Source organism: Gigantopelta aegis, chromosome 3 (assembly GCF_016097555.1).
Source record: "Gigantopelta aegis isolate Gae_Host chromosome 3, Gae_host_genome, whole genome shotgun sequence".
Taxonomy (NCBI): Eukaryota; Metazoa; Mollusca; class Gastropoda; order Neomphalida; family Peltospiridae; genus Gigantopelta; species Gigantopelta aegis.
The window spans coordinates 74594757-74621958 of record NC_054701.1 but is presented as its reverse complement, the minus strand read 5'-3'; the positions used below and the strand labels follow the sequence as shown (position 1 = coordinate 74621958).

Genomic DNA, 27202 nt, shown 5'->3' with positions numbered 1-27202 from the left:
TTACATAGAAATATCTGCCTGGGGCATGATCAGACTGAGAGGATACAGAATTGATCTCCCTCTAATAGGTGCATTCATTCATTCATTCATTTATATCCTGCCCATGAGCCTGATCCCCGAAATCCAGAGGAGTGGGGGACATGCTAAGTATGTTGAAGAAAGGAAGAAAATGTTTTTTTTAACGACGCACTCACATTTTATTTACGGTTATATGATGTTGGACATATGGTTAAGGACCACATAGATATTGAGGGAGGAAACCCGCTGTCACCACTTCATGGGCTACTCTTTTCGATTAGCAGCAAGGGATCTTTTATATGCACCATCCCATAGACAGGACAGCACATACCATAGTCTTTGATATACCAGTCATGGTGCACTGGCTGGAACAAGAATTAGCTCAATGGGCCCACTGACAGGATTGATCCTAAACCGACCGCACATCAAGCGAGTATGTTACCACTGGGCTATGTCTCGCCCCCCGCTAAATATGTTGAAGACGGGGGCATGTTAATATACTGTCTATGTTTTTATTCATTTATAGTTATTTTTCATGCTTATATCCAATTAAGGTTCAAGCACGCTGTCCTGACACACACTTCCACTATCTGGGCTGTCTGTCCATGACAGTGACTAAGGTTTCAGTTCTTAGTGGTTAATGAGATAGAAGTTGGTGTCAAACATTTGGTAATTCTGATATGTAGCGTTCAGAGGAAACCTGCTTAATTTGTTTCCATTAGCAGCAAGGATCTTTTATATGCACCTTTCCACAAACAGGACAACATATACCAATCCTTAGAGATACTAGATGGGGATTGTTCATGCAACCAGCTAGCTAGACACAAAATGTGTTGATGTATGATACACATATTCCATTCCTTTCGGCCTATGAAAATACTAGTATCTTGTAAATTTGACTGCTCCACTGCAAATATATCAAAGGTTGATATGTGCTGAAAAAGAAATCTAAAGATAAGCAAGAGCAGTCAGAATAGAAAGAAAAAGGGATGGATTTAAAAAGGGGGGGGGGGGGGGGTGCCTTTGGTGTGAAAAAGGTAAATTTGTTTTGTTTAAGGAGCACTATAAATTTATAAATCATTGGATATTGGATGTCAGACATTTGGTAATTTTGACATATAGTTATTTGTAGCAAGGGATCTTTTATATACATCATCCCACAGACAGGATAGCACATACCACAGTCTTTGATAAACCAGTCATGGTGCACTGGCTTGAACAAGAAATAGCTCAATGGGCCCACCGACGGGGATCGATACCAAACTGACAACACATCAAGCGAGCGCTCTACCACTGGGCTATGACCTGTCCCCTGTGGTATGGAAATGAAAATTGCAATTGTTATAAAAGCCCCAAATAAGTCTATGAAAGCAACCTACGCAATCCTTGATCACCTCGATTATTCTATAATCACTTGAGCCATACAGGCAACGCTCAAACCCGACAATGTAAACGCTAATCGCAAACAATCCAAATTCTATCTGGACTGTAAATTTTACCGATTGACTGCTAATCGGAAGTAGACGGAAGAGAAATCAAAGATGCCAATACGGACAAGGCCGGAGTGATGACTTTTGCATCAATATTTCCATAAGGAAGATGGAGAAATCACTGTTAATGAGAAAATAATGGGTTCCTACAGTTCTCCATTTGTTTTCTTGCTAAACGACCTGTACAGTTGTTTACACACCATGCACCGTGCTGTTAAGTCTGGGTCGCATAGCTTTTTAGCAGTTCAATAAAAGCAATCAGGTGGTCTGTATATTTCTGCTTACTTTTGACAGAAGACCAGACAATGCCAAACAAGCGCAGCTATTAAATAATGAAACATTGTCAACAGAAGCCACGGCTCAATATTGTACAACCTTTTAGCATGTTATTGATGTTTTTGTGATTTCAATTTACATTGCTGGACGGTCTCAATCAACAACGTTAAACAGATATAGAGCCACTTGATCTCACAATATCCTGAAACTCGGTGGTAGAGGCATCTATATTCCGTCTCAAATGCAACATGTCATATAAACAGAAGGAAATCACAGTTTAAACCATCTTCATATGAAGGAAATGGTTTATTTAATGACGCACACAACACATTTTATTTACAGTTATATGGCATCGGACATATGGTTAAGGACCACACAGATATTAAAAGAAATAGAAAGAAATGTTTTATTTAACGATGCACTCAACACATTTTATTTAAGGTTATATGGCGTCAGACATATGGTTAAGGACCACACAGATTTTGAGAAGAAACCCGCTGTCGCCACTATATGGGCTACTCTTCCAATTAGCAGCAAGGGATTTTTTATATGCACCATCCCATAGACAGGATAGCACATACCACTGCCTTTGATGTACCAGTCATGGTGCACCAGCTGGAACCAGTGTTCATTCGATGTCGTATGATTGAAACAAAGAATATTTTACACTATGACCATTTGGTGTCTAACAAGTAAGTTTGTTTTGTTTAACAACACCATTAGAACACACTGACATTTTATTCACGGGCGACTGGATGTCAAACATTTGGTAATTTTGATTTATATTCTTCAGAAGAAACCTGCTACATTTTTTCATTTGCACTTTCTCAGACAGGACAGCACATATCATGGCCTTTGATAAGATCAGTTAGTTGTAACAGGAAAAAAAACAATCAAAGAATGACTCCACCTGTTATATTTTTCCCATCTGCATCAAGGGATCTTTTATATGCACTTTCTCACATACCATGGCATTTGATAGCTTGATAGACATGGGGGCACTGGTTGCAACATGCGGAAAAAAACAATCAGAAAATGACTCCACCGAGGATTGATCCTATGACCAAAGCACATCAAGTGAGCACTCTACCAACTGAGCTAGATCCCTCTCCTAACACAGTGATTGTCCCACTTGGTAAGAATGAGAAGGGAAACTTGCTACTATCACATCAGCTACTCCTATCAAACAGCAGCATAGGATCTTTTATGTCAGCTTTCCCACACAAGGCAGTTAACATAAACCATTTTCTTTGATTTACATGTCAGTCATAGGGCATTGGTAGGAAAAAATGGAAAAAATATCAAACGTCCATTGATGGTGTGGGGTGGGAATTGATCCTAAGACCCACAGCACTTCAGGCAAGTGCTATATCATCGAGCTACATCCCATTTGTACCACATAATTGAATGAATGAATGAATGTTTAATGACACCTCAGCAAAAAAATACACATCGGCTATTGGGCGTCACAAATGGTCACATAATTGATACCAGTAGATTATTTCAAATTCCAAACATTGCTCTATGACGGAGTTAAGAATGAACTTTCCTGGTACTGTGACAATGTTAATTGTAACCAATATGTGCTGGCAGTGGAGGTTTTTCTCATTCTCTAGACTAAGTTTGTTTTGTTTAATAACACCACTAGAGAACATTGATTTATTAATCATCGGCTATTGGATGTCAAACATATCGTCATTTTTTTTTGAGTCATAGAGAGGAAACCCACTACATTTTTCCATTAGGAGCAAGGAATCTTTTACATGCAACATCCCACAGACAGGATAGCACATACCACGGACTTTGATATACCAGTCGTGGTGCTGTGGACGGAAAGAGAAATGGGCCCACCAACGGGGATCAATCCTAGACTGACCGCACATCAGGTGTGTGCACAACCACTGAGCTACATCCCGTCCCATTCAGATTAAGTAAAGTAAAGTTTGTTTTATTTAACGACGCCACTAGAGCACATTGATTTTTTTATCTTATCATCGGCTATTGGACGTCAAACATATGGTCATTCTGGCACTGTTTTTTTTAGAGGAAACCCGCTGTCGCCACATAGGCTACTCTTTTATGACAGGCGGCAAGGGATTTTTTATTTGCTCTTCCCACAGGCAGGATAGCACAAACCATGTCCTTTGTTGAACCAGTTATGGATCACTGGTCGGTGCAAGTGGTTTACACCTACCCATTGAGCCTTGCGGAGCACTCACTCAGGGTTTGGAGTCGGTATCTGGATTAAAAATCCCATGCCTCGACTGGGATCTGAACCCAGTACTTACCAGCCTGTAGACCGATGGCCTGCCACGACGCCACCGAGGCCGGTTCATTCAGACTAAGAGTCACAACCATCATATGTCAGAAACATAATAGCTGTTGATTAAACAATGTGCTGGGGGTTTTAAAAACAAATATTTCTTTAAATTCTCTAATTGAAATGTAAAATTAAACAATTTATGTAAATATTTCTTTTTGTTTGTTTTTTAAAATGGTTTCAAAATGATTATATCAGTGACTTTTGGCACATCTCTGATGAATGTTATCCATCACTTCGAAATATGTAGGCCTAACTGTCATTTTTTAATAGCTTAATACACCAGGCTTTAAAGACCATTATAAAAATCCCAACCCATTTGTTTTCCTCATGAATCACTGTCAAAACAGTGAAGATATGTAAGATGTTGTCACTATTATATTCATGATCATATTAAATTGATTTCTTCAAGTAGAAAGATTTGCTATTAAAAATTGCTTACACTGGGTTCTTTTTCCATTATCCAAGAGAAGACTTTGACTAGGTTATGATTAATTGCACTGTCAATTGCTCATCCCGACACACACACAAAATAAATAATAATAACCCTACCATAACAGACCAGCAACACTGGTTAGGAAAAACCAGCATTAGAAAGATTACATTAATTTAATTCATTTAAATGATAGCGACCTTATAAAGTGAACGAAATCATTCGAGATCAACCTTTTCATTTTGGGATCGGTTTTTTCCCCTGTAGCACCAGAAATTGAAACATGTCAAAGTTGATGAATTCACATCTTGCGATAAAGGCCAAATTACTGGAAGGCCAATTCCCATTCAATCTGAAAGACACAGCCCCATTTACAAGGGTACCGGGCTATTAATCATCGACACCGACGTGAAATCCATCATACCGATGCCAGTGTCGCTCATCTACACATATATTTTTGAAGGCATGTGCTCTGGAGAAGAAAAAGGAGGAGGAAATATTATTTATTTAAAAAGAAAGAATGTCATGATCTTGTAATCACCTGTAGGTTGTACTTCATCAAATCAGAAACTTCTGTGTCAAAGTTCAAAGTGCACCATCAAAGTTTGTTCCTTAAAAGTTTTGCCATGCTATTTACCTCTGATTATCAAATGACACTGTTTAACCTACATCCAACACCCATAGATGATCCTTATCATGTAAGTCACCTTATATAACAACCACCTGTCTACAGAATAATAAGTTTATATGTTTAATGACACCACTAGAGCACATGGACTTATTAATCATCGGCTATTGGATGTCAAACATATGGTAATTTTGACAGTCATAGAGAGAAAACCTGCCACATTTTTCCGTTAGTAGCAAAGGATCTTTTATATGAACCATCCCACAGACAGGATAGCACATACCACAGTCTTTGATATACCAGTCATGGTGCACTGGATGGAATGAGAAATAGCTCAATGGGCCCACCGACAGGGATCGATCCTAGACCGACCGCATCAGGCATGCACTTTACCACTGGGCTACGTCCCACCCCCAACAAGGCCACTGAAGTACCAGTTATGTGGCACTACTTGTGATATGGGGGGGGGGGGGGGGGGAGGGAGAGGCAAGTCATCAAGGGCATCTTAATTCTGTGGCCCATCACAACTAAGGGAAAATGCTCTACCATCAAGTTACATCCTGTCCCAGTACAATAAATTATATAAAGGGTTGCTAATAAACATATTTTAAAAAATCTCTTAAATTCCATGTTACAACCTCATTTTCTTGCAGGAAGATTATAGTATGTAAGGTACTACACCGCTGACATCAGTTTTATTAGAAAATGTTAACACTATTGGCAGGGGAAATTAAATTGGTCTAGCAGATCCTGTAATATTACTAGTAGTCACAAGTAAAAAAACTCAAACAATGGATGCTCGTATGATCATAGCAGAACACAAATTACATTTCCATTCATGTTTCAGCCTTTTCATAAAGATAATTTGTCGTTTAAATATGAAAACAGAAATAATATTAATATCCATTCCATTTTGATCCTTCTCAGTAATAACTTTAGTAATAACCATGTAGGACGTAACTTATTTTTTCCTGTATTGTCAATGTTTTTAGTTTTTTTAATATTTCTTCTTCCAGAAGAAGTCACATTGGGACACACTGGTTTAAATTAGAAATGCTAGCCCGAGTTTGATTAATGACATTAGTCAACACCAATCCAATCACTCTTGGATTTGTCACAGGCATGCAGCAACAGATATCAAAAACAGAATCAAAAATGCATTTAACAAGCATGTGACTTATGATCTTGGAGGTCAGGGCTTCTAGATTATGGTAGCCCCACTCCCATGGCTAGTGATATTCAATGTTGGGCTAGTAAATAACTACTATTGCCATGACCGACAGGGCTTCTAGATTATGGTAGCCCCACTCCCATGGCTAGTGATATTCAATGTTGGGCTAGTAAATAACTACTATTGTCATGCCTAATGGCTAGTGGAAAAAAGTCAAGTTAAGTCTATTTTGTAAATATGAATATCCTGTCCCCACCACCCAATGTTAGTATTTTTAAGCTCTATCACCCTTTTTAGGTGACATCTGACTATTACTATTAATTAGTAAAATTGCATTAACTTAAAGTAAAGTAGGGCTGGTGAATTTTTTATTGTGGCTAGTAAACTTTTTTAATCACTGATCCCATGGCTAGCGGATTTTATAAACATCCTAGAAGCCCTGGAGGTGGACATTTTACAACAGGAACATAATAAAAGGGAGTTATACCTTGTAAATAAACAATTTGTCTTTACATTTACTTTTGGGGTGGGACGCTGCCCTGTGGTAAAGAACTCGCCTGATGCGTGTTCAGTATAGGATCGATCCCTGTCGGTGGCACATTTGGCTATTTGTCATTCCAGCCAGTGTAACCAAGATCATGGTGTGTACTATATCCTACCTGTGGGATGGTGAAAATAAAATATCCCTTGCTACTAACGGAAATATGTAGCAGATTTCCTCTTAAAAACTATACATCAAAATGACCAATGTTTAATATCCAATAGCCGATGATTAATAAATCTATGTGCTCTAGTGGTGTCATTAAAAAACAACCCTCAACTATGTTCCAAACTGAAGTCTGCATCCATGAAAATGTGACAGATGTCTTAGCAGTTGTAGTGTAGAAACAATAGAGAATAACTTGTACCAAAGGAAAATAATATTTGTTTTATGACACTCAGTCAGAACCTTTTTTAAACTATGGTCATTTGGTGTAAAATATATAGGGCTGAATTTACAAAGCCTGTTTGTATCTTACACACATGTACGAGGCGGGACATAGCCCAGTGGTAAAGTGCTCACTTGATGCATGGTTGGTTTGAGACCTATTGGGCTATTTCTCGTCACAGCCAGTGCACCACAACTGGTATATCAAAGGCAGTGGTATGTGCTATATTGTCTGTGGGATGGTGCATATAAAAGATCCCTTGTTACTTATGGAAAAATGTAGCAGGTTTCCTCTCTATGATTGTGTCAAAATGACCATATGTTTGACATCCAATAGCCGATGATTAATAAATCAATGTGCTCTAGTGGTGTCGTTAAATAAAAAAATTTTTTTTTTTTTTTTTTTACACACGTGTAACTACATACATTTACCATGCTTAAACACCTGTGTAACTACATACATTTACCATGCTTAAACACCTGTGTAATTACATACATTTACCATGCTTAAACACCTGTGTAACTACATACATTTACCATGCTTAAACACTTGTGTAATTACATACATTTACCATGCTTAAACACCTGTGTCTAAGAAAAACAGGCTTCTTAAATTCGGCTCATAGTTATTTTAATACTTGATTAAGGAAGAAAGGAAATGTTTTATTTAACGATGCACTCAACACATTTTATTTATGATTATATGGTGTCGGACATATGGTTAAAGACCACACAGATATTGAGGGAGGAAACCTGCTGTCGCCACTTCATGGGCTACTCTTTTCAATTAGCAGCAAGGAATCTTTTATATGCACCATCCCATAGACAGGATAGCACATAACACAGCCTTTGATGTACCAGACGTGGTGCACTGGCTGGAGCAAGAAATAGCCCACTGATGGGGATCGATCCCGAACCGACCGCACATCAATCAAGCACTTTACTAGTGGGCCACTTCATTAAGAGAAGAGAAACCCACTTCCATCACACAGGCTGGTCATGGGGCTATCAATTCTACAAACCACGATCAACATGCATCTTAGAATAACTAGAAGCATGTTTAATGACACCACTAGAGCACATAGATTAATTAATTATTGGCTATTGGATGTCAAACATGGAACTTGATACATGTCATCTTCATAGGAAACCTGCTACATTTTTTTTCATTAGCAATAAGCAATCTTTTATATGCACTTCCTAAATATAGAACAGCACATACCACATCCTTTGATACACATTGTAACAATATAGAAAGTTGAGCAATACAAAAGTAGCATACATATAGCTATAACAAATCTGTAACAGAATAAAACACTGATAGTGACTGTCTGTCAAATGAATAGCTTAATTCAAAGAAAGTGGTACAAATACCAGCCATTATCTAAACACACAAAAACAGCAGGGTTTCTTATCATTCGAGCAATAAAAAACACAAGCTTTTCTTTTATTTCCAGGTATAATTTACAGAGATGCCATCACTTCTGTGATATGCTAAATGATATCAGAAATCTATTTTAACAAACAAGATATTATGTAATGTAATGTTGTTGTATTTTCTTCTAAAATTAAACACTTTATCAGACATCGGCGTCATGATGCAGGTTGTAGAGAATTTAAAGTCATAAGGTGAATAGCATATTTAAAAAAACAAAAACATTTTGCTATCATGAATAAAATGAAACGTACATTTCAGAGAGAGAGAGAGAAAGAGACAGAGACAGACAGACAGACAGAGAGAGAGAAAGAGACAGATGGAAAAGGAAGGAAATGTTTTATTTAATGATGCACTCGACAGAGAATGTACAGACAGAAAGTGCCCCCCTTTTTGATTCAAACCCCTCCATTTTCTCTAACCCCCCACCCCCCAAATTACTTTAGGCCTATATAGTAAATGATGCAGTTTTTATTGCATGAACAAAATCATCATTGTGTCTGGTTTCAGCATCAGTAGCATCTTTCAGTGAATCTCCTTCAATTAAGATCCAGTCTTAGTGGGTTGAGGGAGGGGGTCAGTGTGCAATAACTTATTGTTTGACAACTTGTTAAAACATGGGGTGCTATTTTGCACTATGGGACATGCCCTCGAACAACAATCATTCACAAATACCATCACTCACAAGGACTCACATTGAGCAGTGTGAAAATTAATAACATACCTGGAAGGTCCACATTTTAAACTCTGCATGTACAATGTATGTAAATGTAAATATCAATCAATCATCCATTAGAATGGTGCTTATATTCAATAAAGATTCAAGCTCCATCCGTCTCGTGCATGTTCTTAAGATGATTTCTTCATGAACTGGACCTCACGCAGGCTCTGTAATTCATTCCAGATAATATCTAGGAGTGTGAAATATCACTTGTATTTGGTTTTTTCTTGGGGTTGTGGGGTTTTGGGTTTTTTTTTGTTAAGTCAAGATCATGCTAGCTTCAATTAATTGAAAGACTATATATAATCTTATCTATTTGCATCTTTTGTTTTTAAATGATAAAATAAATGGCATATTAAAGATCCTTTTCTGCTTTATGGTAGAAGTAACCTGTGTTTGTTTACCACCACTAGAGCACAATAATGTAAATCATCGACTATTGGATGTCAAACACTTGGTAATTTGGGCATATAGAGAGGAAATCTGGTAAAAATGTTCCATTAGTAGCAAGATATCTTTTATGTGCACTATTGCATTATTCCAAAGACAGTATAGCACATACCACAGACTTTGATATACCATTCCTGGTGTACTGGCTGTTCCTAATGGGTCCAATAATGGGGATTGATCCTAAACTGACCACACATCACATGAGTGCTTTACCACTGTGCTACCTCATGGTCCTGCATAAACTAGATGTCAAAATAGTTATAGTTTAAATATTCTTTTCCCTTTCTCATGAAAACTGCTGACTTGTGTTTCATTGCACATGCAGAGAAGTGGAATATTATCAAGACTTGATATAAATACCCCCTGGACTGGCTTGTACAGAGATGCTTCGGATATGGCGATGGTTTCTGCACAATATTGTGATAACAGGTAACCTTTTAATGAGAAGCTTAACGTGATCATTATCCACCTGCACTCAAACACCCAAATAACCTGCTTGGTTGCAGAGCCTTTTCACAGACCCAGAGGCACAGGTATTCAGGTGAAATAAGCCATCTGAAATTCTTGTTCCTACTGGTTATAGAAGAGAAGTTGTTTTTATATTAAACAGCACCTATCAGGAACAGTGGCTCCATTACCAGTGTGTAGCAGAGATAGCGTGTGAAGAATCTGTCTGCCAAAACATGTTGCTTTATTTTGGAAGAAAAACGACTCTATTTGCTACCAGCCATAATGTTATTCCATGGGAGGTGTGTTTTATTAATGAAAGCAAAAATTAGCTAGATATTGAAGACATCTTTAGAATGTACTCAATATCTTTCACTTTTAGAATGCTTTGACAGCTAATAGGCAATGTGTATTTTTTTTTATCGTTAAACATTCATTCATTCATTCATTCATTCATTCTTTAGCATGTTATAAAATGCCACATTACTCTGTTTTTAATAAGCAAGAAAGAGATTGGTTAAAAAAAAAATGTATTCACCATTGTATAATATTCTGTTTTGTTGATACAACTTACTGGGTCCTGTTGACCACCTGTCCTTTTGGAATAATAATAAGAAAAAAAGAAAACAAAAAGAAAACAAAAAAAAGAAAGAGATTGGTAAAAAGACAAAAACAAAAGAAAGAAAAAACTATGTGAACAAATACATAAAAACAAACTTGTTATTAAATAATCTATAAAACTACATTAAAATAAACCAAATCTTAAATCATTAAAAAAAATACTTGTTTATCAAATTGGCAATTAACAAAAGAAAAACCAAAAAAAACCCTAAAAATGCAAGCATTAAAGTCGAAAAAATATTTCTAAAAATTCTGCTTTAACCCTGAACTGCTGTTAAGTTAAATAGAACTGATATTGTAACTGGTTTAAAACTGAATTTTTTCCAAGTAAATTGACATTAAAATAAAAACTAACAGAGTTATTTAGAATGTGAAAGTCGGCGCACAGAACGTGGACCACACACGTGACAAGATATGCATGGAACTGTCGGGGAAAACCAGAGTACTGTTGATATTATCATTGCTTCACAACTGATATTTGTAGGTGGGGGAAGTGCAGGTTAATTAGTACAAAGTAGCTTGTGTCTATGTATTGCAGATGCCTACCTGAATATAAACATGACCTTTAAAAAGTAATCATCATCACACCCATATGTAGGCAAGCAAAATATAAAAAAAAAAAAAAAAAAAAAAAAAAAAATATATAGTCATTTTAACTAAGAAACTAGACATCCTTGCTAGATTATTCCCAGATAAATTCCCTAAAGGCAGGGGTAGGGTGTAGCTCAGTGGTAGAGCACTCACCTGAGGTGTGATGGGTCAAAGGATTCACTGCCCATGATGGACAGATTTATATCCCACCATGAACATAACATGCTACATAACTGGTACATCAAAGGCTGTGTAATGCACTGTCCTATCTATGATGTGGGAAATTATTTTGTTTAAATGCCACTAGAGTACATTGAATATTAATCTTCAGCTATTGGATGTCAACCATTTGGTAATTCTGACACGTATTCTTCTGAGAAAACCAATTACATTTGTCCACTAGTAGCAAGGGATCTTTTATTTGCACTTTCCCAGAGAGAGGACATCACATAACACAGCCTTCGATATATACCAGTTGTGGTGCACTGGTTGGAATGGGGAAAAAGTCTAGTGGGACCACCGAGGTGGTTTGCTCTGCCAACTGAGTTAAATCCCACAACTATCTATGGGGACACGCATATAAAATATCCATTGCTGATGTTTTTGGAAGAGCAGGCAGGTTTCTTCATTAATTTTCTAGGCCAAGTGTTAAAATAACCACATTTTAGACACCAAATAACCATAATTTAATATGTGCATATAGAGGTATTCCTAAACCAATATTCTCATCACAGCCAGTGCATCACGACTGGTATATCAAAGGCCGTGGTTTGTGCTATTCTGTCTGTGGGATGGTGCATATAAAAGATCCCTTGCTACTAATGGAAAAATGTGGCGGGTTTTCTCTCTATGAATGTGTCAAAGTTACCATATGTTTGACATCCAATAGCCAATGATTAATAAATCAATGTGCTCCATTGGTGTCGTTAAAGAAAACAATCTTCTTCTTTAAACCAATATTCCTTTCTTTTCCCAAAAGGCACCACCAGAGTCACATGATAATGCACACAGGCCAGATCGAGTGTCGCAATGCCATGCTGTTAATGGCTGTTAATGGCTGATCTAGACCTCTGTATTTTCCCACTGCTTGAATCGCTAAGATATTTACAAACAGATCTTTATGACAGATAAAAATATAGGTGATAAGCTTAACAGCTGACACTGGAAGGAATAGTCATTTCGGTTTTTGTTTTTTCTTAACTGTTACAAATCGAAGGCAACTTAGAGGCTTGATGACTCTACCAGACAATGGGGACTTCTGAAACCAGAGAGACAAAACAGGTCACGATTGTCTGAAAATTAATGCCTGCATTCTCTTCATACTAGGTCAAGATTTTATAAAATATCAAAAACACTTCCCACGAAGTAAAATTTCTGTGTAGTATTAAAATCCTAACAGCTGAATTTGAATACAAAAAAATGCTGATTAAATGATAAAATATTTGAAATTGTTATTCAAAATGTTTTGGCATTGGCCAAACAAAATTTATACTAGGTCAAGATTTCATAAATTATCAAAACCACTTTTCACAAAGTAAAATTTCTGTGTAGTATTAAATGAATTGAAAGTGATTAAAACATAAAATGATTATTATTAATGGTTAAAAAATGAAAATTACATTTACCATGTCTCAGACAAATTCCTTTGCAGCAGAAACTGATGATATCTGGTTGAACAAGACTACATCCTTTTTTTATCATTTTTCTTTCGTCAATCTTTCTTTATTTACAAAAAATTTCCGCACACAAAAATAAATTCCATGTGAAAAGAAAGTATTTTACAGTATCATGCAACGCGTTGCCAAACTACTCCTCTTGATTATGCAAGCCATTAAATGGATAACACATTACAAACAGCATCACATGCTAATGTGCTAAATCTTGATTAAGTAATTATTACCCAACTGCATTTTCCATGTTCCAACAATCAAAGTGTTATCTTCCGTGCATGTTAAGAATAAACTGGAATCAATCCCACGGAAGACTGCTGGATTCATCAACCATGCACGACACATAAAAACAGCACGGAAAAAGAACACATCTATACATTAAAAAAACTAGCACGATGCAAAAGAGGAAGAAAAACAGACTGTATACAGCTGAGAAAACTCAACTGAACTAATGTCTTTCTTTTTTTTAAACTTCAGTTTTAATCTTCTAACAAATATATGCACCTGCCAAAAAGATTATTTTACAGTCTCAAAATTAGTTTTTCTTGGGGGTGAAAGTGAGACAGTGTTTTAACAGACAAGTTTTTCCTTAACACCGGTGGCTTAATGAATTGTCATATCCTGTGAAGTGTAGATACTACACCTGTGTACCAAACATTTCAAGGATAATGATAAATTATATTTACATAAATAGCTAACTAATGTCGAGCTCAGTTAGTGCTTAAATATTATGAATGTAAAAAAACATATTATCTCGCCTTCATGTAAAATTCTTTAATCCCATTGGTTGTTTGCCGTTGGACAAATCCCTTATCCCCCTGTGGGCGGAGCCAAATTCTCTTATACCCCGTCTGTAATTTCCAACAGTTTCCAGCCACCCCAGTTAATGCTAAAGCAATAATTAGATTATAAATAACATTGATAATCAACCAAGTATACATAATTAATTTTATTTTTACTATAAAATACACTATTTTAATACTTTTAAAAGCTGCAATGTTGAACTCGGCCACCTAATTACGGTCGTGGTGTTATTGTATTAATGCGCGATTAGCAACAGTTGTTGTTGTTGTGTTGTTTTTTTAATATTTTTATTTTTTTACTTCATACATTTCTAATAAAAAAAAAGTTTTTTATTTTTGTTATTAATATCTGTTTCAGACAATTTCGTATTACAAACATTTGAAGTTAAAAACTCGTTTATCGACAGAACTATTTTTCATCACTGGCAAGTGGTTTCGTTCGCGTCCGCGTGGTACGGCTCCGTTAATAAATTGTTAACAATTATTTTCTGGCGTTATTTTGATTATTTGGCTATATGGTTTAACATGTCGGCAAGATAAATTCGTTGTAGAAGCATCTCTCGGGGTATATGGCTTTTTATGTACCCTCTGTGTGCTCTTTTACCCCCTCGCCTTCGGCTCGGGGTAAAAGAACACTCAGAGGGTACATAAAAAGCCATATACCCCTCGTGATGCTTCTACAACTTATATTGTAATAGGCATGGCACGTGTTGTCCAGTTTGTGAGAATGTATATAAAAATAATTACATAATAATAGGCATCCTGCTGGTTGTATGTTTATTATTTTTATGTCTAGCAAAAAGGTTCAACCACACTGTCCTGGGTACATACCTCAGCTATTGGAGTTAACCGTTGAGTCACGTCAGACCCTAGTTTCAACCCGTGAAAATAAAGTGAATCAAAAGTGCAATGCTGAAATGGGTAAATACCCTATAAAAATAGACTATACCATGTTGTCATCATAACTGTTATTTCTCAGAATTATGATAAAATGCATTTCACTACCTTACAAACACCAGGATGACTAGAAACACTTGGATATACAGAAATGGATAATCGAAACAATAAAATGTAAGTAACGACTTATTTCAATTATCAAAAACAGATCCAATAGTAAAAAATAATGGGGTTATGTTTAAAACCTAAGGTCCGTCATTTTAATAGATTGTTGTAAATAAAGCAGATGTCAGTCTTACACCTCCCTATTGAGCTATTAAAACAAACTTTGAATCTGATAAGAATTCAGCATAGAGCACATTGATTTATTAATCATCGACTATTGGATGTTGAATATTTGGTAATTTTGACAGTCTTCTTGTTTTTTTTGGTTCTAAAATGCCACAAACATTTAACACAGAGACACAGACATTTTTTTTCTTGTGGACATTACAAACATGGATGATAATGAGATGAATGGTGAAGCCACAGTATTTCCATTTCGTTATGGGACTACTCAACAGGGCTGTGTTCCATGCTTGCTGTCAGTTGAGCTATCTCAGTGTCACCCGAGTCCGAGGTACATGGAACCTATAGTGCATGCCGGGTAATCATACCTCATGTGAGGTCATACACTCGGGAGACACACCCGTAAAGTGGATGAAACTCCATGTTTGTGGCCTTACACCTACCCATTGAGCCTAGTGGAGAACTCACTCTGGGTTGGAGCCGGTAGTGGCATGAAAAATCCACCATTGACATATAGTCTTAGAGAGGAAACCCGCTACATTTTTCCATCAGTAGCAAGGATTCCTTTAACATCTTCTCTGAAAGCAACACTCAACAATATACATATACAAAACTATAAAGCAAGTTTGTCACTTCAATATACTTGATATCAGAGACAAGAATCTCATGCAACCGCTTACATTCTTTACCACTCGGAACTGTTCATTTAAAAAACGTGAAAAGTAAACATGATTACAGCGAAATTCAACTCACGTTTCAAAGAAAACACAAAGTGCAATACATATTCATTGTAGCATCTGGTAAAGCAATCACTTCCTTCTATTTGAATTTTCTCTCATGAAAAACAACTTCCGATAAGGGAAAAGTCCCATTAAATGCTTTGGTTACATGACTTGAAAAGTTCCGTAAATAAATACAAGGCCAATTTTCTTTTAAATCTAAGCTGGTACTTCCTCAGTGCATTAGTTTACTAAATCTCTACACACATTGAACGTTTTCTTTTCCGGAGATTTTCATACATCATTTGTTACTTAACACAACACTGCTATTATTATTATATCAAAGTTTTACAGAAGTTAGATTTACTTATCAGTATGTTATCACACAAAGTGGATGCATGTACATGACAAATACATTTTATTTTTCTTATATGTATCAAGATATACATTAATATTCTGATGAGCTCAAAAGTGCAGTCGCTAAGCCATCCATTTAAATGGGGGTAAATAATTGACACTATCACCGACAACAATGTTTCATGTAACAGTATTTTGTTCTCCACATATTTATGTAATTCTAAATTTCTATAATTGTGCTCAATGCTCTCCTGATACTTTAACTGTACTGTCAGTGATGTTGGAATATGTACTATCATGTCATTGACAAATAGAGAATACTAAATAAGTGGCCTTTAGACACCATTAGAGCATCTAGATTATGGTAAATGTAGCCCCACTCCCAAGGCTAGTGATATTCAGTGTTGGGCTAGTAAATAACTACTATAACTAACCCGACGGCTAGTGGAAAAAAGCCCTTGTCAAATGCTGCATTTAAGTCTTATTTTGTAAATATTAATATCCTGCCCCCTCTACCCACCCCAATTTAAGGGGTTTTAAGCTCAATCTCCCTCTTTAGGTGACATATCTCATTATTACTATTAGTAAAACTGTATTTAATTAAAGTAGATCTAGTCAATTTTTAATCATGGCTAGTAATTTTGTTTAAATCACTGATCCCATGGCAAGTGAATTTTTATTAAATTCTAGAAGCTCTGTATAATTTATATTAAGAGTTGTTTTAAAATATATTTAACAAGGTATAAAAAAAACCCCATTAAGTGTCTTATCCAGCTAAAACCTATTTACAGCTCCAGCGCGTGTAGTAAAACTTATGCATCACAGACAAATCAACTTCAGGTAAATTTATATGTTACAGAGCAATCTATTACGATGTTGTTTTTTCATTGGATAATATTTCAACTTCAGGATAATTTATATGTTAGAAAGAAATCTATTTCGATCTTTTTTTTTTCATTGGATGGTTATCATCACCTAGGAGCAGCTGGTCGTATGTTTTTAAATTGTGATCACACTTTTTGTGTGATATTAGTATGCATTAAAAACAATAAATGATGTTATCATTAACCCACATGTAAAAAAATACAAAATATCATTTGGACTGATTTTGTACAAATATATGGAGCATGAACAGTTATATTATAATTATGGTACTGTAGAATACTTTATTTTCGCGTGGAATTTATTTTCACGTTTTTCGCGTGTGAATGAAATTCGTGAAAATATATTCCACACGAAAATAAAGGCCGACAAAAAATAAAAAAAATATGTAGTCTCGTTCAACTATACCACATTAGTTTCCGATGTACGAGGCTAGTAGTAACAAAGCGGTGCTCCCTCCCGTCACGGAACAAACCACAAAACACAAAAGCTGTTTAAAACTTTAAATCAAGAACACAATGATAAGTACATACATGATAATAAAACAATACTAACACTAAAAAGCTTTATGCTGTTTTCTTTCGCATGTGCTAGCAATCAGTTCATCGGACAGAGTCTACATGTGTTCAACGACGGAAGTAAACATGCATTATCACAGTATATTAAAAATGTGGAAGTGAAAAAATCCGGACTGGGCTATGTTCAGATGTTTCACAATTTTATTTTTATTTTTGCCTGTTAGCCAATCACAAACCGTTTTGAACTAGTGTTTTGACGGCAATAAATATTGTTTCAATCAAACTTAAGTTACTGAGTACTAGCAGCGTGTGCCTTCAAATTTCGTTTCGTTTGTTTTCGGTTTTTGTTTTTATAACAATTATAAGAATTAAGAAAAACTGCACGTGATAAGCACCTTCTGTAAGCTTATTAACTTGTAAACAATAAAGTCTTGATTGGTTAAAGCAGGAAAACTATTGTTTTATGTGTTTAGCACTCGTGTATACATGTAGGATTAGTTGTACAGATTAGCGTAACAACCGGCAAAACTAAGTTCCATTTTTAAAACAAAATTATTGACAACTGTACTTTGTTTTTTTATTGATGGGGGTTGGGGGATTCGCGAAAATAAATGTTCGCGAATTGACCCATTTTCATTAAATCGCTAAAATTTGATCCCGCGAAAATAAAGTATTCTACAGTATTTGTTAATTTTGGAGGGCATCAGCAATTCAGAAATCTGTACAGATGACCGAGCATCTAAAAATATGTTAACAAACAAATTGCCAAGAGAAGAGTCTTTGGCCAATTTGCACACTCAAAACTTAAATCTACCAAAATGAACCGTCTCAAGTGGAATTTACAAAATATTTTTATATCCTAAACAACGTCTACCATCCACACTGCCGAGTTACCAAATGTTTGATCTTTGCTGATCACCCATGGAAAGGCACGGCGCCATTTCCATAATGGTTTGTGCTAATTTGAATGCACCATCATGGCCACAATACGACTAATGTTGGCTATAATTGCGGCAAACACTAGCATGAAAAGAAGCCCAAACTATATCAACAAGGTCACAGGACCATTTTGCATTAACGGTTTTGATAGTGCAACATGCTGGTGCCACATGTACTAAATGTCATGGGCTGCAAAGCGTGTCGTCGTCAGTCCGAGCAATTTTTGGAATTAAATGAACATCCCCTGGATCCTAAGGGCAGCAATTACACAGATACAGCACACAAAGGCAAACAGATCGCAGGTTTATCACTAGAAAATTATCGAACACTTAGGATAAATATTGGATTGTGTTGGTCTGATAAGCTATGAAGATGCTGACAGAATGATTGTTTTTCTGAAGCCCCGGGCCGCGGGATAACACACAATGAACCAACAACTTCAAACAGACGTTATCTGATTTGAAATGACAATGTATCATAATGATTTTCTTCCTTGTTTATCGGCACTAAAAATAATATTTGAGCAACAATTCTCCAAGGAACAAAGCCGATCTACAATGATGCTTTGTGTGTGTGTGTCGCTTCACACAGGTCATTGATAGAAAGTGAATCGTGTAATGTATTGTAGTGATGATGACATCATGTCCCGATGACGATCCACACTGACTAAAACAAACACTGCATTTACAAACAGAGAGACGAGTCCCGTAAGTCAGCATTGTAAGAAGACAATTAATGTTTAATTAGTACATTATGAATTAAAATAACATGGCTCAAATTGCGATCGTGTTTTGTTATAAAGTATAATAATTGCATGATTTGATTGACAACTGAAAGAACAAAACCAACAAATCAATAGAAGTTGTTGGCCCAGTGGTTAAAACATCTGGTAAGGGCTTCTTGCATGACACTAAAAATCAACAGCAGTTTATTTCCCAGTGATTAACCCATCTGGTAGGTCCTGGGTTCAAATCTCGGTATCGGTTTCTAGCAAGACATACCAAAACAGTGTTTGTATGAGACACATGGACCTTTTAAGGATGACCTAAACATCAACAGCAGTTGTTGGCCAAGTGGTTAGCTCATCTGGTAACTACTAGATTCAAATCGCGACATCAGCTTCTTGCAAGACACCAAAAGTCAACAGCAGTTTCTGGCCCAATGGTTAACCCATCTGGTAGGTACTAGGTTCGAATCTCGGTATCGGCTTCTTGCAAGACACCAACAGCAGTTGATGTCCCAGTGGTTAACTCATCCAGGAGGTGCTGGGTTCATATCTCAGTACCGGCTTCTAGCAAGATATACCAAAACAGTGTTTGTAAGAGACACATGGACCTTTTAAGGATGACCTGACCAAAAACTTCCATGAATACCCATGCTGACTCATTACAGAAATGTGAGCAAAGTAACAATTATCTTAACGCATCTGCTTCATAAATAATGTAAGCAAGCAGACATGAAGCATTTCTATAGGGTTAATCGGCCAGCACACCGATGTACAGGTACCAGCAATAAATCTCACCCATTCCAGGCAGCTACAGGCCTCTTTTAGCTCATTTGTTTGTGGCATTATCATCAAAGTGCTATCTTCACAATGGCAATAACAATTAGAGCTGGATGGGCATATCTATGTGGGTTTTCTCTCCGCAGATAGTGAACGACAATTGCGGTGGAAAATGTGGCATTATTGATGGACTGGTTTACCATTAGGAACAAGAATTTGATGACAAAACAGCTTGTCTAGTTCAGTGTAATGCTAGAATGGAAAATTATCAGTTGAGGTGTCTGAAATATATCTTGTGAAAAATGATGATGTATTTCTTGTTCTCTTCTGACAATAACATCGAGAACAGTTGTTGTACAACTTGTTAAGAGTCTGTTGATTACAATACAATATAGTTCAGTGATGATTTTAAGGTACATGCATGTAGAACCTATTGTAAGCAACTGCTATATCAACATCAACATCAGGAACGAAGGAAGGAAATGATTTATTTAACAACGCACTCAACACATTTTATTTACGCTTATATGATGTCGGACATATGGCTAAGGACCACACAGATATTGAGGGAGGAAACGCACTGTTGCCACTTCATGGGCTACTCTTTTCAATTAGCAGCAAGGGATCTTTTATATGCACCATCCCATAGACAGGATAGCACATGCCATGGCCTTTGATGTACCAGTCGTTGTGCACTGGGTGGAGCGAGAAATAGCCCAATGGGGCTCACTGATGGGGATCGATCCCAAACCGACCATGCATCAAGTGAGCACTTTACCACTGGGCTACGTCTCGCCCTCAACATCAGTGTCCTGTTTGTACAAATATGTAACATGTTAAGCAGGTTTCCATAAGTAGAATGTTTATATGCAATAAGATTTTTATATTTTATCAAAACCTAAATGTTGGACAACTGGGTACAAAATGCTCTACTATACTACTAAATTTTTACTAGGAATATACTAAATATATATCATGATGTGGATATTCCATACATGACTATAGTAATACATTACTACAGTTAAATAAATACTTGATATATGTTGCCCCTCTACCCCCACCCCTGAGTTGTGTAGAATATTAAGGCCTAATTCATAATGCTCTCTGAAGTTCTCTTAAGCAAGTCTTTTTATATTGTACAGAGCGATCACAAAGTTGCGAGAGCTTGGTAAATTAGGCCCCTGAACTAGCAGTTGTAACAAATGAATAACACATTTTGGTCCTAAATGCAAACTAAAAAGTGGAATTCAGTTTTTGAAAGATTTGCATACATTATAAGTAAAAACATAAAAACATGACCTATAAACATTCCACGTCCAGAATTGGATGTAAAAATAATAAATTTAGCTTTTACAATTTTATAAACAAACAGCATAGGTCATTGAATGGACTAGAAGGTATAGATGTAGTTTGAAGCTGAATGACAGGGAAAGCAACAACAATGTAGACAAAACAAGAGTGACAATAATGAAGAAACAAAACTGAAAGTTTACAAAGATAACACAACAGACAGAAGTTAACTAATCACCACATATTTTGCATTTTAAAGAAAGCAATTCACTTCTCTTTATTTTTAATTTTTTTGTTCTTCCAGTTTTCTGGGGGGTTTTATGACTGCTGTATCTATCACTTCTATTTTGATGTTTTTGTAGACGGAATGCTTTCAATTCTTGTTATTTAAAACACTCACATGTTGTAGAGTATGTGCAAAATATATTATTTGTCATGTTGCTTCCACAAATGACAGTGACAAATAGACCTAGAACCTCAGGCTTGTAATGCATAGCCATGTGAACAAGCAGAGAAAGCAGAGAACATATGTCATGGTAACACTGACGCCCAGGGATGAGCAATGTCTGCTATACAGACAGCTATATTCAATTCCTTGGTTTTAATTTATTTTCATTCATGAATGAATGCTTGCCTGGGCACATACACACCTGCAGTTACCTGAGTTGTCTGTCCAAGATGGACGTTAATCATCGCCAGTTAGCGAAAGAGAAGCTGGTATAGTGGCCTCAGGCCCAAAACACACTGCATCTGACAAGTATGAAACCAGCTGAACAAAAAAAAATCACTGAATAAATTGCAACAAGTTGTGACACAATCTGCAGATCTGATAACAGACAACATAGAACATGCTCTATATTTTCACACTGCCAGACTGGCAGCTGTACAGTTTAATTTTTCTTGATTAACAACAGGAAAGGTATATACATGTGTGTGTGTGTATATATATATATATATATATATATATATATATCAACATGGATTTCTCACAATTACTGTTGATGTTTATAGAAGACATTCAGCACCAAACAGCCATAGTTTAAAAATGTGCTGAGTATTTGTTAAAGCAAACATTCCTTTCGTTTACTGTTTAGAGCTACATGCCTTTACCTTGATTCATGGATTATATCTCTTTTAAATGTAATCAATCATACATTCTCAGCATAAAATATTTTACCAGCAAAAATGGTATTTCATTGCAGTCAAAATACTGGATCCTGACCATTTGTTCAATTTTGACATTAGATTTATATATTAGGGTTAGCTTTACAGGGACAGACCCTAGTTTCAACCCGTGAAAATTAACACTAAGTTTAGTTAATCTACAAACCTGTAACACATTTGGATAAAGTTACAATTGAGTGAAACATGAGTCTTTGACTTTGAAATTGTGAAATACCCTGTAAAAAATAGACTAAAACTCGACTCCGTAACTGTTACTTCTCAGACGCACGTGTGTTTTTAAAAATATGAGAAATGCATTTTGTGATATTAAAAACACCAGGTGACTAAAAACACTTCGAATGTACAGAAATTGATAATCTAAACAATAAAAGCTAAGTAAAGTACGATCTGAGTTATCAAAAACAGTTATAATAGTAAAAAATATGTGTTAGTGTTTAAAAACTAGGGTATGTCCCTTTAAGGTTGGGTTACAGGTATTTTGAAACTAAGAACAGATATTCTGGAGTATCAGTACACAGCCAGTCTAGCTTTTATCCCAAGCCCAACAACAACTGGCCATGTCAGAGATTTGGTTTGGGATGAATGTGCCTGGACTTTAATTGACATATATAGGCATGTAAATAAGAGTCAGATATTTTGCTTTATAATAGTGTAAAAGTGTGTAAATATAAAAAATGCCCCCCCCCCCCCCCCCCCCCCCCCCCCCCCCCCCCCCCCCCCCCCCCCCCCCCCCCCCCCCCCCCCCGCACCTTCCTACGCCACTGTGAGTTTAAGCAAGCAAGTCTAGGTATTAAATATTCAACACAAACCAATACCCAATCTAACAGTGCATGGACTTTCCAAGCAACATGTTGATTGATGGATTACAATATATTTGTTCTCAATAATTAGGTAACTGCACAAATTAGACATAGCCAGTCTAGGTTTTGTCCAAAGCCCATAGATTTGGCTTGGGATGGATGTGCCTGAAGTTTAATTGGATATAGGTATGTAAATACAGTCTAAGCAAGCAAGTCTGGGTCTTAAATATTCAACACAAACCAATACCGTAATCTAACAGTGCATGGACTTTCCAAGCAACACGTTGATTGAAGGATTACAATATATTTGTTCTGAATAATTAGATAACAGCACAAATTGGTTCTATCCGACTCTGAGCCGTGTTATTATAGACCGGCAAACCGACAGCTCGCACTGGTTTAATACTTCATCTTGGGCATCATTAAAATGAAGAGCATGTGAAATAAATTTTAATCGTTACGTATTATACTGGAGCGATTGATGTCGCTAATTGGTGAAACAGAACGTGGTTAGTGACTGTAGCTCTAACCTTTCATATCCATTAATTCCAGCGTTACGGATGAACAAGACGGGGAATTCATGACAATACTCTACAAACATGTCATTACATTGATTCAACAAAAACCATTATTCAGCAAAAACCATTATTCAGGCAGTCTAAATATTGCCAACAGAAGCCAGTGAAGAGCCAGAATTAGAATACTTTGTTGTACATGTTTAATATAGCAATTGTGTTCTAATGTGTAGGTAACCAAACCCGTTTAAAGAATGGTATTATTTAGTAGTTTATTTATAACACCAACGTAAATGTGTGTCAGTTGTACGGTACATATTACTTACATGGATTCCATTACTTTATATTAAGACTCCCTGCATGTCGCAAGAATTAGAAGTGCCTGTGGATGAAGCATTTTTACTAGTTAAAGCTATTTATAATCCACATTTTTGATATTGCAATAGTAATGAGATAGATCTATGTTCATTCTTGTTTAGTTACTGGTACTGATATTTTGGGATGTTTTGGCAATGGCATGTCTGTATGATATTTTATTGATATTTAAAAAAAGAAGTCAACATATATTTGAAGAGAGTCACAATTTATGTGTTTTGCTACAGGCTTGTGTGTATGACATATTACTGATACTTTTAATCTAATTTGATATAAAAGCTTTCATAATTATGGTATAAGAAAACATAAGACTTAAAATAACACCAGAGTTTAAACAGTTTTAAATGTTATGCTATTCTTACATGTGTAATACAATGATGCATAAAAAACAAAACAACTTCAAGTTGCTTGATTTTTTTTTTGTGTGGAGTATATTAACAATTTGTGGCTGAAGAATTGTGTGTGTGGAGAAATCAATGTGTCACGATTAATGAATTAATATTTACTCTAACCTTTATGTAACCAGCTGATAATGGCCGTCACAGGTTCGGAGGCATTACTACATGACAGTTGGTCACAACAACCACACACTTTAAGCCTAATTGATGACAGATGCTCATTATTAGGCAATTTATACACGATAGTTCATTTTGATGATTAAAATGACCCATCACTGAAGGCAGGTTTTTGTTTATTTTTAATAAATTAAAGAGTAGAAAGAGACTAAAAAATAATGGCTGAAAAAAGGTCTTGTCAAAACAGTTTTCACATTTAGGTCTGATGGGTTAAAGCAGACAATAACTAATGTTTATAAAGATGAAATAAAAATGTTATCAATCTTGTTTTTTAGACTTATTATTTGACCAGATTATTATTACCCTGGGCTCCACAATTATGACATAAAAAAACTTAGAATTAAAATAATACCAAAGTGTTTAACATGTTATGCTATTCTTGCATATATATATATATATAGATTTATTATATACATACAATGAAATATATAGATCTACGGAAACCATAAAAGTCATATCCTGTGAAGTCATATTTTCACTGTATTTTAACTACAGTGAAAATATAGAAGTCGTATTTACTTTTTGGTAAAAGTGAATGATTAAATTATATAATACGAAGTGCAATTACCATAAAATATATAAAACAAATTGAATACGAAACTAAATAATGATGACACAATGTAGTGTCATCGAGTGTAAGTGTAAGAATTTAACGGCGTTTGACTCGTTTTGTTTTTGTGGGAGTTTTTAGAGGATCGCTTTGTCAGGTATGTTTGCACCGCAGTATTGTTAAAGAAATGTTAATAAAGATAAATTTTAATCAAATTTCTTTTTAAAAGTCTATGGTAAAGTAAATTTTCTGGCAAAGTTCCATAGGAAGAAATATATCATGACGTTACGTGTTTTCGATAAGATAAGTGAAAGATATTACCAAAGAGCGAAAGATATTGTCAAAAATTAGGAAATATGTATATAATAAATAGACCATTTCAGAACATCACTTGTTGACATAAAAATCGTATTAAAAAAACAAACATGAAATAGCCTCTATATATTACTGTGAAGTTCGGGGGCACGATGTAGCCCAGTGGTAAAGTGCTTGCCTGATGTATGGTGGGTCTGATGATCGATCCCTGTCAATGGGCCCATGGAGCAATTTCTCATTCCCGCCAGTGCATTATGCTATTCTTGCATATATATATTACTGTGAAGTTCAGGGGCACGATGTAGCCCAGTGGTAAAGTGCTTGCCTGATGTATGGTGGGTCTGATGATCGATCCCTGTCAATGGGCCCATGGAGCAATTTCTCATTCCCGCCAGTGCATTATGCTATTCTTGCATATATATATTACTGTGAAGTTCAGGGGCACGATGTAGCCCGGTGGTAAAGTGCTTGCCTGATGGTTGTGGTATGTACTATCCTGCCTGTGGCAAGATGCCGATCCCTTGCTATTATTTGGTAGCAGTAGCCTATGTGGCAGAAGCAGGTTTGTTAAATTCTGTCACCGTCCAGATTAAGTATCAAAATGGCCATATATTAGGTACAAAAACATGTGTGCTGTGGAATTGTTAAAGGAACAGTCATTTCTTTCCTTTCTTTACTCTTCCTCATTCTACAAAGACATTTCATTTCAACTTATTTTCGTGCTTATATCCAATAAAGATTCAAGCATGCTGTCCTGGGCACACACCTCAGCTATCTGAGCTTTTTGTCCAAGACAGTGGGTTAGACGTTAGTTGGTTAGCGGTTAGTGACAGAGAAGAGGGTGTAGTGACCTTACACCTACCCATTGAGCCCTTAAGAATTCGCTCCAGTACCGGGTTACGAACTCTGTAACTACCAGCCTGTAGTCCGATGGCTTAACCACTGCACCACTGATGCCGGTCTACAAAGACATAATATATTGTATATCATGAAATTAGGGTGAGACGTAGCCCAGTGGTAAAGCTCTCACCTGATGCATGGTTGGTCTGGGATCGATCCCGTTGGGCTATTTCTCGTTCCAGCCAGTGCACCACAACTGGTGTATCAAAGGCTGTGGTATGTGCTACCCTGTCTGTGGGATGGTGCATATAAAAGTTACCTTGCTACTAATGGAAAAATGTAGCGGGTTTTCTCTCTGAGACTATATGTAAGAATGACCAAATGTTTGACATCCAATAGCCGATGGCTAATAAATCAATGTGCTCTAGTGGTGTCATTAAACAAAACAAACTTTTAATCATGAAATTAAGGCATCCTTAAAGCAATGTGTTGATAGTCACACAAAAATGTGACATGATATTAATGTGAATGGGCTCTTTTAAAATATTATTTTTGTAACAACATATGTTTATTAAAGGTTTTCACATAACATGATTGCATTAATTTCAGGATCTACAGTATATGTCACACATCTTATGAGAAAAAACATGC

At 36.1% G+C, this 27202-nt stretch overlaps 1 protein-coding gene across 5 annotated transcripts in view; it reads right to left on the bottom strand.

Annotated features, from left to right (window-relative positions):
• LOC121369071 (plexin-B-like) overlaps nucleotides 1-27202 on the bottom strand; it is a 404054-nt gene that overhangs the window by 206490 nt on the left and 170362 nt on the right. The gene's annotated exons all lie outside the window — the stretch shown is intronic.